The sequence below is a fragment of the Sarcophilus harrisii genome, chromosome 1 (genome assembly GCF_902635505.1).
Source record: "Sarcophilus harrisii chromosome 1, mSarHar1.11, whole genome shotgun sequence".
Classification (NCBI taxonomy): Eukaryota; Metazoa; Chordata; class Mammalia; order Dasyuromorphia; family Dasyuridae; genus Sarcophilus; species Sarcophilus harrisii.
In genome coordinates, this window is record NC_045426.1 from 273,481,388 (window position 1) to 273,494,619 (window position 13,232).

The 13,232-nt window shown below is 37.1% G+C and overlaps 1 protein-coding gene across 1 annotated transcript in view; it reads right to left on the reverse strand.

The window, feature by feature from the left end:
* Window positions 1-8,838, reverse strand: part of TMC5 (transmembrane channel like 5) — a 134,358-nt gene extending 125,520 nt beyond the window's left edge. The window contains exon 1 of the mRNA XM_031942686.1: window positions 8,685-8,838. The gene's annotated coding sequence lies outside the window, so the exon portion shown is untranslated. The remainder of the gene's footprint in view (window positions 1-8,684) is intronic.
* Between the last annotated feature and the right edge of the window lie 4,394 nt (window positions 8,839-13,232).

A 13,232-nucleotide genomic window follows, 5' to 3' on the forward strand; every position in this document is an offset into this window, starting at 1 on the left:
AGAATTGGTACTTTATGCTAGAGGCAACATGGAGGTAATGAAACTTCTTAGACAGAGAAGTGACATGTTTAAATCTGTGCTTTGGGAATATAATTTTGGTAGCAGCATGGAGAATAGATTGGAAGTAGGAAGACAAATTAGGAAACTACTGTAATAGTCCAGGTGAGGAATAGGTCAGAACTAAGGTAATGATTTTTTGAGGGGGAAGGGAGAAAAATCAGAGCAAAAGGGAAAAACCATGGGAGAGATTAAAAAATAAATTAAAAAAAAGAAGTGAGCACAGTATGTATTGATTTACATTCAGTCTCTTCAGGTTCTTTTTCTAGATGCAGATGGCATTTCTTTCCTTGGGACTGCTTTGGATCACTGAATCGCTGAGAAGAACAAAGACTTTCATAGTTGATCACACATTCTTGCTGTTACTGTGTACAATGTATTCCTGTTTCTGCTTGTTTTGCTTAGAATTAGTTCATGGAAACCTTTCCATGATCAGCTTGTTCATAATTTTTAAAAGAACAATAATATTCCATTACTTTCATGTACCACAAGTTTTGTTCAGTCATTCCCTAGTTGATGGGCATCCACTTTTCCAGTTCTTTGCTATAAGGTAATGATAGTCAGTCAATCACTCAATAAATATTTATTAAGAACCTACTAAATGCAAGGTGGGCAATTAGGTGGTACAATGGATATAATGATGAGTCTGGAGGCAGGAAGTCCTATCTCTGTAGTTCAAATCTGCCCTCACTTTACTAGTGACCCACACTTACTAGCTGTATGATCTGCACTTCCCTGTTTCCTTATCTGTAAAATGAGCTGGAGAAGGAAATGGCAAACCACTCCTATATTACTTCCAAGAAAACCCAAATAACATCATGAAAAGTTGGACACCATTGAAAAACAACTACACTGCTAAATACTAGAAATATAAAGAATCAAAAGATGATTCTTGACTTCTAGAAAATAACAATCTAATGGGGATTTGAGGGGAGGGAAAGGACAGCTACAAGAGGTGAATTGTGGATGAAGAATGGCCAAAAATTGGCTATTTATATATTGTGGGGAGGATGGAAGAGTTCACCTCAAAGTTGAATCCTAAAACTCGAGAATATTTTCCTCTCCACCAAAGTTATGGGCTGATAAATAAGCCAGCCATTATGAAGAACTATTTTACTATCCTAGAATAGTGGGCAGATAAGAATGTGTTTCTTCAAACCCAGAGTCAAGGTCTCTTTAAAAAATAATAAATATAAAATTAAATTTATGCAAATCTTCAGATTGTGACATGTTAATACTATATATGAATATAGTCCCCATGAAAAGTTGAGTGGTTTGTTTTTTTTTCTATACAAAAGTAGAAGTCTTAAACCTCAGACTACTGCTTTCTTTCTTCATGGACCTAGATCCTAGCTAATAGCACTTACATTGGTGGGATCAGCAACAGAGCAGAAGCCAGAGACTCCACAAACCTTATATAACATCTCCATCTCTTTCCCTCTCCATCCTTCCCTTACCAGCCTTTCTGGAAAGTAATTCAAACAATATCCCAGAAGGATATACTGTGTATATACTTTAAGCCAGGAATATTACTCCTAGGCCTTTATCCCCCAAAAAATCAAAGAAGGAAAAGGGTTTACACATGCAGAAATAATGGTAGTAGCTCTTTTCATAATTGTAAAGAATTGGAAACTAAAGGGGAGTTCATTAGTTAAGGACAGCTGAACAAATTCTGGTTTAGAATGTATTAAGGATATAAGAAATGCTGAAAAGAGAAGAATTCAGAGAAATTTCAGAAGACCTGTGTGAACTAATGCAACCAGGAGAACAATTTATATACAATAATAGCAACATTATAAAAATGAAAAACTTTGAAAGACTATGATTCACATCAACCCTGACTTTGGAGGACCAGTGATTAAACATGTTCCCTGCCCTCCAACAAAAAGGTGATAGATGCAGGGTGCAGAATGAGCAGTGGTTATTGTGGGAATCTGCTTTGCTTACTGAGAGTAATTGTTAGGCAGCTAGTGGATACAGTGCAGGGCCTGGAATTTAAAAGACCTGAGTTTCTGACTGCATGTTGAAATAGAATTTTCTCATTTTTTAATTTTTCTTGCTTTTTTGTGATATGCCTAATATAAATGTATGTTCTGCATGATTTTAACATGTATGATTGTTGTGAGGATCGAAAGAAACAATATTTCTAAAGCATTAACATGATGACTAAGAACATAATAGGCATTTAATAAATACTTGTTTCCTTCCCTTTTTCTTCCCTCACTCCCTTTGCTAAAAAGTTTTCTTTTTATTTATTTTTTTAAATCTCCCAATGGAGGGAAAGGGAAATTTTTTTTAATCATTAAAATTTTTTTTAAAAAGAATATTCTCTAATTGAAAGTGCTCAGAGAACTAATTAGCATCTTTCTTGAGGCTGAGATCTATCTGATTGCTTTCCAAAATTTTGCCTCAGTAAATCTAGCTTTAGAAATGTAAAAGTTGCCTTTTCTCTTTTTGAAATGGCTGCTGGATTGCCACTAAACCATTTAGAAATTATTTGCATGGAAAGCTTTATAGGAATTAATGTACAGCAAATTAAACACATCCACAACATGCACAATGACTACAACAACATAAATGGAAAGAACAATCACAAAATATTCAAAAGTGAATGTTGCACCACGTAGGAAAAAAATGCTCCAAATTACAAATAATAAGAAAAATGCTCATCAAAACCACCTGAAGTCTTTAGCTTTTGCTCTGAAAATTGGCAAAGATCGTTTTTTAAAAAGGCAACATGGGGGCAGTTAGGTGGCGCAGTGGATAGACCAGCAGCCCTGAAGTCAGGAAGATCTGAGTTCAAATTTGACCTCAGACACTAAACACTTCCTCACTATGTGACCCTGAGCAAGTCATTTAACTCCAATTGCCTCAGCCAAAAAAAAAAAAAAAAAAAAAGGCAACATCTTAGGGAGGTTGTGGAAGAATAGTCACATTAATATATTGTTGGTGGAGCTGTGAAATGGTATGACCATTTTGGAAAGTACTTTGAAATTATACAAATAAAGTAGTAAAATGCCCATAGCCTTTGGACCAGAAAGTATTATTACTGAGCTTCTACTTCAAGGAAGTAGATTGATTGATAAGATAAGAAAAAAGTCCCCATATACTCCAAAAATATTATATAGCAACACTTTTTAACAATAGCAAAGAATTGGAAAGAATTGATTCCCATTAACTGGGAAATGGTGAAACAAATTGTGGTATATGAATGTAATGGAATATTACTCTGATGTGAAAGATGTGCGATGAATACAGAGAAATATAAGATCTATATGAATTAATGAAGAGTAAAGTAAACAGAGCCAAGAAAACAATATACACCGTAACCATAAACAAATTAAATGGAAAGAACAACACATCAAGAAAAAGAATCAAAAATGTGGGGAATAGATAAGGTGAAGAACTTACAGGAATGTATGAATTCTTTTCCTGTATTTTATTATTTCTGTGTTTCCCCTAGGACCTGTATAATATGTGCAGGCTCTTATTTACTTGAGCCTTGGCCAGCTAGAAACGTATTTACTTAACCTGAGCTGATTACAATTATTGGTATTTGACATTGATCGATATTTAGACTATTAGCTGGACCACTATCTGCTTGATTAAGCCTGAAGGTCTGACTTTCTGTTTCCTAGAAATCAGGAGACTTCAGGGAAACAAAAATCTTCCATTCCAATCTCCCCAAATAGCAACAACCAATTACATGCCTCCCCCTCCCCTTCTCAATGCTCTCTTACTTGTGATGTAATTTCTTGTATAAAAGCTGTGTATCTTTACTACTTCTTTAGCCCTCCTACCTTCAGCTTTCTCTTTTTTATCTCGCTATGGGATGGCTCATCCTTTGGAGGTTTTTCAATAAACAGCTTTTCTGCCTTTTACTGAGTGATCTCTGAGTAGTCATTTTGGGTAAGGGTCTTCTACATACCTCACAAAAGTAAATGATACAAAATTATAAAGATCAAAAAGGAATCAAATGAAAAAGATATGAGGAATCCACAGGTGTTACACATTGGCATTTTTGGACTTTTTCAATGTATCAATCAGTTGTGCTGATTTTTTTTCTCTTTTTCCCTTGGAAAAAAATAGTATTTTTATATGGGATGGCAGTATGGGAGAGAATTACAAAGAATAATACAAACTCGGCCCCAAAGAAGAAATATGAGAAGACATACCTCACCCCAATATTTTGCAGAAGTGGAAAGTCTCTAGAACTAAAAATGGAACATAAAATATACTCAATTTTTTTTTCTGATGTACTGCTAGATTTTGCTAATCCCCCATACGTGTGTGTCTGTCTATCAAAAAGATTTTGTGGGTACCTTCTTGCCTCTGCCAGACTGATCTCCCTTATGCAGACCAGATCTGATCATGTTGAATTTGGGGACTTCTGGGAGGGGCAATTGAGGTAAAGTGACTTGTCCAGGGTCACACAACTAAAACGTGTTAATGATTGAGATTGGATTTGAACTCAGGTCCTCCTGACTCCAAAGCCAGTGTTCTATCCACTGCACTATCCCACTGTCCTGGGGACTTTTTTTAGGGTTCTGATGTTGAAAGTCTTTGGTCAAAAAATATTATTATTAGAGCCCCAAAATTTGAATTTGTACCAATGATAGTCTGGCTGGGGAGGTTTAGGAGTTTTTGAATTAAATTCAATTCAGATAATTTTTATTGATGCAATGACCAATCATGGTTTTTTCTATAAGACATTGGTCTTAATATGGTTACATCATACTTCTATCCTCTTGACAAAGAATACACATTCTAATAATTGCTTAGTTAATTGAACATCTGTTGTCCTTCCAGAAAGGGAAGTCACCATGACTCATTGGATAGAGGATAGGTTTTGAAATGAGAAAGTCTTGGTTTTAAGTCTTGCTTCTGACAAATACTAGCTATGTGCCAGTCACCCAACTCTCAATGCCCCTCATAACTCTCTGAGGCTGTAAGCCCATGGTGTCAAACTCAAATATAAATGGGGTCAGCAGATTGAGTTAGAAAATCAGATATTAAGATTACCTATGTTTTATTGTGTTTTTATTTTGTTAAATATTTTCCAATAACATTTTAATATGGTCATTCCCCACCCAGGAGTGTTGTAAGTCACATGAGGCCAAAGTAGGGCCTGTATCCAACTTTCCCTATAGTTACAGACAAGTGGTTGTCATCTGAGGGTCTGTATCTGTACTTGAACACTGTTAAGTGTTCCCACACAGGTCTAGACTCACCTTCTCCCCTTATATAAAAACAAAAAAGGACCCATCCAGAAATATTACAGTGTCCACTTACTATTAGTAATAAAAATTGTACTTAAGTTGGTATTTTAGGAGCAGATAAGAAAAAAGACCAGAAGACTTGGAATCAAATACTAGCCCTCTCATTTCAAAGTTATGTGACCTACTTCTCTGTGCATCTGATTGTGTCTTCATAAAATGGAAACAAAGTAGATGTCCAGTCCCTGTTTTTTTCATTTGACCATTAAGACAGGGTTTGATTAAGGGGGAAGGGGAAGAGTAGGGGAAGGAAAGGAAAAAAATAAGGGAGCAAGTATTTATTAAGCATCCACTATGTTCTAGAACTATGCTAAATGTTTTACAAATATTTACTACTGTGATTCTCCTAACAACCCTATTAGGTAATGGTAAGGGGTCCCCTGAACTTGTCTTTTGGAGTTGCCATATTTTCAAGAAAAACTGGACCCAGGACATGCAAAAAGCTCTGAATATGTCAGAGATGAGGTACCTCCCTCCCCACCCCCCACAGTTAACATAATTTGTTATTTGAAATCCAAGCCGGAATCCCTGTGTCCTTGGAAGACAAGCCAATCTGCATTAGGCTGAGAAAATGCTGGTGCCATTGGGGTCTTTTGCACATAAGCAGAACTCCTATCCTCACAAGTTGCAGTTCCTAAGAGAAAAGAATTTGAGGGATTTTATATTTGATCCACAAGATTGTGTTTAGGCATATAAGGACAGACATGTTTTGGAGAGCTTGTGGGTTCCAGGTCACCACAATAAAGCAAATGTTGAAATAAAGCAAATTATGAGAATTGTTTAGTTTCCAAGTACATATAAAAGTTATATATGCATTATGCTGTAGTCTATTAAGTATGCAGTAATATTATATGTTTAAAATATACATACCTTAACTAAAAAAATGCTTTATTGTTAAAAAGTGCTAATCTTCATCTGAACCTTTAGTTAAGTGATAAGCTTTTTGCTAGTAGAGGGTCTTGCCTCGATGTTGATGGCTATTTGACAGATTAGGGTGGCAGTTGCTGAAAGTTGGGATGGTATGGCAATTTCTTAAAATGACAATAGAATTTGCCCCATCAGTTGACTCTTCCTTTTACTTAAATACTAAAAGTCTATTGAAGGATTACTAATTGGGCTAATTTTAATATTGTTATGGCTCAGGCAATAGAGAATTCAGAGGAGAAAGTGAGACAAAGAGGAACAGTTTGTCAGTGGAGCAGTTAGTACACACAAAATAAATTATCAAATAAATTCTCTGTCTTATATGGATGTGGTTTCTGGCACCCTTAAACAAAACAATGGTAATAATATCAATGAAGTATATCTGTATGTACAAAAGAAATGCAAAGCATCTGAAGAGGGACTCCAAAAGGGGAAGAAACTAAAAATGAGCTGATCTTTGAAGGAAATAGGAAGCTTAAGAGGGAGAAAGCATCAGCAACTTGAGGGATCATAGAAAACTTTAAAGAGGAGGCAGCATTTGAAGGAAGATGAGGATTTTACATATGGAGCTGAAAAAGGGACATTTCCCAAGCGTGAAAGCAGCTTCCAAGTTTGTACATGTAGAAGGCAAAACTGAGGTTTTTTCCATTACATTGAATTCCCAATCCCTATATTTATGCACACCTGCATTTTTGATTTCCTTCACAAGCTAATTGTACAATATTTCAGAGTCTGATTCTTTTTGTACAGCAAAATAACGTTTTGGTCAGGTATACTTATTGTGTATCTAATTTATAATTTAATATATTTACCATCTACTGGTCATCCTGCCATCTAGGGGAGGGGGTGGGGGGGTAAGAGGTGAAAAATTGGAACAAGAGGTTTGGCAATTGTTAATGCTGTAAAGTTACCCATGTATATATCCTGTAAATAAAAGGCTATTAAATAAAAAAAATAAAATAAAATAAAAATAAAAAAATAAAACATAAAAAAAAAACAACTGAGGTTTTTTTTTCCCCTTAAGCTCTAAGTCATATAATACTATGATTCTTCCATATCTTGGTTTTCCTCTCTCCTTTTCTCTCCTCCCCACAAATATGGAAAGTGGCCTGGATTAGTAGTAACACAATCTATGGTCCTAGAACATAGAGAATTGACCTACTTTTCAGAGTTGCCTACCTGGGCTAATTTTCATTATCTAAATAAAAGGACAATGTTTTTACATTAACGCATAACTAATAAGCTAGTAGATAATAACCCTAAAGGTGCATTTTGCTATTGTTTTTGCTAGAATTTGTTTTTCCTTTGCTTAAATCCATCATATTTTCAGTGCTGACAACCTTAGCCAAAAAACCTGGGAGGACTTCAGGGACCACTGCTCCTTACAATTCACTCTGACCAGACAGCAGTAGTAGTAGCCCACACAGCTTTTCTCCGCATCACAACCTCAAGAAGTAGATAACAGAGTAGATGATGTGGATATTATCATTATTCCCATTTTGTAGATAGGAAAACTGAGATCCAAAGAAAGGAAGTGATGATTTTTCAAGTTCAGCTTTCTATTTTAAATTATTGCCATTCCTTGCAAAGCAGCCAAATAACCATATCAACTGTTTCATCATCATCCAACACATTATTTTTCATTAGTTGAGAGAGACAAGATAGCCTACACCAGACTGGTATCCTACAGCAGATACCAATTATCCCTAGCTTTCCCCTTTTCCCATCCATCTATCCTCATCAGCGACAACACCAACAGTCTTTTCAGGTATAGAGGCAGCTGGGTGCTTCAGTTAGATTGAGGGCAGCTCCTGGAGTCAGGAAGAACTGAGTTCAATTCTAACCTGAGATTTTTAAAAAGTGTGACCCTGGGGCAGCTAGATGGTGCAATGCTTCTATTACACCGGCCCTGGAATCAGGAGAACCTGAGTTCAAATTCGATTCAGACTCAACACTAGCTGTGTGACCCTGGGCAAGTCACTGAACCCTAGTCAAAAAAAAAAAGTATGACCCTGGACAGTATACCTGAGGGCTAATAAATAAAACAGGGTCGGTAATAATACCAACCTCTTAGGGCTGATTAAGTGAGATAATTAATATTTGCAAAAAACACTTAACACAATGCCTGGCATAGCAGGAAAAAAAAGCACTTGGCAGTAGGTGCTTAATAAATGTTTATTTCCTTCCCCAGACTTCCATCCATGGAAAACATTTACAGAGAAACAACCCCAGTAGCTAGGACAGAACACCTTTTATTTAGAGAAGTGATGGATCTTTTCAGTTCACAATCATGGTTATTCTGAAGGCTCAAAAGTGTGTAATCCGGCTTCCATGTGAGAAAGACGGGAAGAAACCCTGGGCAGTGCATTAAAAGCGGGAATGGGGAAAAGCTTACAACAGTAACAGGAAAAAAAAACTACTACTTACGCGGCAGAAAAAGTGAAGATAAGCACATCTTCAAAACACATACTTTTTGACACATTAACAAGACGTTGCCATCTTTATAATACAGGAACCACGAGACAGATTTCAGATCTAACAGCGAAGGTCGCGTGCGTTTTAGTTTCTGAAAAGGAGGAAGGGAAATCATCTTACTGAGAGTTCTTGCTTCCAGTTCTACAGTCCTCCGAGGCCCCACGGTTCACCTGCTCACCCAACTCCTTTAAGCCTCTTTCCAGCCCAGGTTGGGTAACAGCCCCTGGCAGTCCCCGGGCACCTGCAGATCTCCGCGGTCTAAAACCTACCCTCAGTTCTGCCCGGAGGAGTGCACACTTCTGTGCCGCAGGGCACCCCTAAACCACTAATAGAATCCCCAGCGGATCGAGAAAGAGGAGGGGGAAAGAGGGGTGGCGCTAAAGCAGATGAATACTGCGGCTCAGTAGAAAAGGTACTGGCAGCTGAGCTGGGGACCAAGTGGTCCCCGAGGTGAGGGGGGATCGTGCAGGGGGCTCACTCTGCTTCTTGTGCCGGGCTATACTGGGCGGAACACGGACCTAGGGCCTGCTTGGTCCCAGTCTTATGGCGCGGAGGGTAAACGAATTCCCCAGGATCCATCTCAGAGGGAAGGAAACAGCGGCTTTAACTCTATAGTTTGTTTTGCTTTTGTTTCTAAAGCAACGATTCCCAATCTCCTTTTGGTACCTGTGCCTCTTGACTTTTGACAAACTTTCCTGTACCCTCATTCGATATTAAAGACAATAAATTCTAGAATTTACCCTACACGTATTTAAGAAATACAAAAATAAGATTTTTCTTGTGCAGCAAGATAAATGTAGAAATATGAATAGAAGAATTGCACATGTTTAACATATATTTGATTACTTGCTGTGGGGGGCGGGGAGGAAGGAAGGGAGAAAAATTTGGAACATAAGGTTTTGCAAGGGTGAATGCTGAAAACTACCTTTGCATATGTTTTGAAAATAAAAAGCTATTTATTTAAAAAAAAAAGAAAGATTGATTGATTTCAAAAGGATGATATAGTTAATTCTAAAATATTCCCATTACTTCCCTTGACAAAGCTCCCATACTCTAAATTGGGAATTACTGCTTTAAAGGAAAATGGAGATTGACAGGTTGTGTGGAGGGAGAAAGACAGAAACAGACACAGAAAGAAACAGAGAAAAGAAAGAGACAGAAACAATGAACAAAGAGACAGAGAAACACACAAAGACAGAAATACAGAAACAGAGAAACCAGCAAAAAACAGAGAAATAGAGACAGAAACTGACTGAGTGAAAGTCAGAGGACGTGGATTCGAATCCCAACTGCGTTATTTACTATGCATCTGATTTTAGGTAAGTCGCTTCCCTTCTGCGAAACTGAGTTCTCTCTTCTGCCAAAAAGGCGTTGTACTTAACATCTATCCATCCCTTCCAGCTCAAACGTTTAATCGCTCAATCATTCTAAGTACCCAGTGAACTGTCTGTCTTTTGGTTCATTATAAGCAAGTCTCCGGTAGCAGGTGCATTGGAAGTGTGAGGAAGAGTGCAATAGGTTAAAGTTTTAAATTTTACAAAAAAACAGCCCATTCGTCTGCACCTCAAGCCAACCGAGTTGAAGTCTCTACTGCTTTTTCCACTAACCAAAGGAAATGCAAGTTCCGAGGCGGAGTGGGTAGGAGCAGGTGGAGACGCTATACCCTAGGGGCTGGGGAGAAAGAGGGGAATATCACTTTATTATTCGAGTTTTACTCATCCAGTCTCCAAGTCTAGATTTCCTAATCCATAAAAGGAACACTTGGGTCAGCTAGGTGGCGTCGTAGGGCACAGAGTACTGGGTCTGGACTTGGGACTCATCTTTCTAACTTCAAATTCAGCCTCCAGAGACTTACTCTCCCATTTGTCCGTTTCCTCACGTGTAAATGATCTGGGAAAGGAAAATGGCAAACAACTCCGGTATATTTGCCAAGATGGGGTCAAGAAGAGTTGAAAATTACTGAAAAATAACTGAGTATTAAAAAACTGGGAACAATAATAAGTATAATAATTAATTTCATGAGTTGGTTAAGAGTTAAAAGTAAATATGTAAAACACTTTCTAAATCCTAAAGCTTAATATAAACACCATGTACCAAAGAACATTTTTGTAAGTTTATTTATTTTTAATATAAATTGCTTTATGAGTCATGCTGGGATAGAAAAATCACAGCAAAAAGGAAACCATGGGAGAGATTAAAAAACAGAAAAATAAGTGAACTTAGCATGTGTTGATTTACATCCAGTCTCCTTAGATCATTTTCTTACATCAAAGAACATTAATTCAGCGTCTACTGTATTTGGGAGGAAGGGGTGCTAAGGATGAGGGTAATGGTGAGAATATTAGGAAAGATATTTTATACTTTGTGCATCATACTGTTTGTTGTTTAGTCCTTTCAGTATTGACTTGTCTGACTCTTTGTGACCCCATTTGGAGTTTTATTGGCAAAGGTATTGGAATGGGTGGCCATTTCCTTTTCCAGCTCATTTTACAGATGAGAAAACTGAGGTAAACAGGCTTAAGTGACATGACCAATGTCACATAGCTAGTGAGTATCTGAGGCCAGATTTGAAATCATTGAGATGAATCTTCCTGATTCCAGGCCTGGCAGTCTATCCACTGTGGCTGTTAATTGTGCCCTACATTATATTGTAGTTATCTCTGTATATCTCAGCTTTTTTATTAAACCCTGAGTTTTCTTTCTTATCTAAGATCCACACCCTTTTATATGTTACTATTTTCCTTTGAGAGAAATAATCAGAAAGGACTTTCTTATCTTTTTTAGAACACTTTGTGCCCTTAATTACCTGAACTATGCTCAAAAAGTTATCAAATTGTGATTTCCTGCCATCTTCCCTGTACTAATCACTCCTCTTTTCCCCATCCTGTTATTTTGGAAAACCAATCAGCTCTAAATTGTCCCCTTTATAACTTCACTGATTACTCCTGCCAGGCCTCAGCCTTGGATCACTCCCACCATTTTGAAGTTTCAATCCTACACAAAGTACTGCTGAATGAAGGTAGAAAAAAATCAAACAACTATTTTCAATTTCCCTTATAAATTTATAAATTCAACTGGGCTTTCACTGCTGCTAGGCACTGCCTTATCAACTCACTATCTCACTTTCCCCAGCAGCTCTTCCAAAGCAGCTTCCAAAGCTGTGGTTTCTCTTTCCCCCACTCTCAGATGAAAATCTTGCCTCATATTTTACATAAAAAATTGAGGTCCTTTGCTTTGAGTTCCCATTTCTCCTCTCTTCCTTATCTCATATCTCTCATATGTCTTCTGCTATTACTTCCTCCTTTATACCTCTCACATGAAAAGGTGGACTTTACTCTTTATCAAGAGTAATATATCAGATAATCTGATTTCATTCTGTCTTGTCCAATAAATTACCTTCTGTGAAATCCATTTCCTATTATTTATTTTTAATCTCTGTAAACTGCTTAGCATAGTAGCTGGCACAAAGTAAGCACTATACAAATGTTAGCCTTTATTATTTTTAGCTCATTTTTGCTTACAAATATTATCATGTCTCCAAAATGGAGTAAGAGTAGCCACCCAGGCAAATTCTCCCAACACCCACCTTTGAAAAACTTTAAAATAATGCCTCAAATCAAATTTCAGAGTGACAGTGTCAACAAAAGATTAAGATTAGACATTTTTCTGGTCTAAGAAAATATAAGAAGTCAGCAAGAAAAATCTGTGGCATAGGGTGGAGACCTGTCTAGAGCTTACAAATACAACAGGTAAAAAAGAACATCGCAGCAGCAGCTTTGAGAGTTTCTGACAGTAAGGGGGCCAGGCAACTAGTCAGAAAGAGATTACCCAGGATTCTTTACTGGCATTGAGCACAGCTAACACTAATTGGCAATTCTCTGCAATTTTAGATCATAGTTCCAGTGGAGAGGAGTGTTGGTCACAAAGGATCGGTACCTGATCATTGTATCAAAGCAAAGAAGTGTGCAAAAGTGTTAGTATTTGTTGCTGCAGGGGACCGGGGCACTTTTACAGATAAAGACCAGAGCACAGACCAAGACAGCAGTGATCTTACCTTGCCTTACAATCACATCACCTTGGAAGCACTAAAACATGTAGATCTTCCTTCCTCTCCCTGGCCCCTCTCCCTGCAACTAGCTTTAAGAACACCAATATTTAAAAAAAAAAAAAAAAAAAAAAAAATCTGAGGCTTGGGAGAGTGCCAACTTTATTTATTTATTTTTATAATAATAGCTTTTAATTTTTTAAAATACATACAAAGATAGTTTTCATTCTTGTATTCCAAATTTTTCTCCCTCCCTCCTCCTGTATCCCTCTTCTAAACAGCAAGTAATCCAATATAGGTTAAACATGTTCAATTTCTTCTAGAAATATTTCTGTATCATGCTTCACAAGAAAACTCAGATCAAAAGAGGAAAAATGAGAAAGTAAGAAACAAGTAAGCAAATGACAGCAATAAAAAAAAGTGAAAATACTATGTTGTGATTAACATTCAGTCCT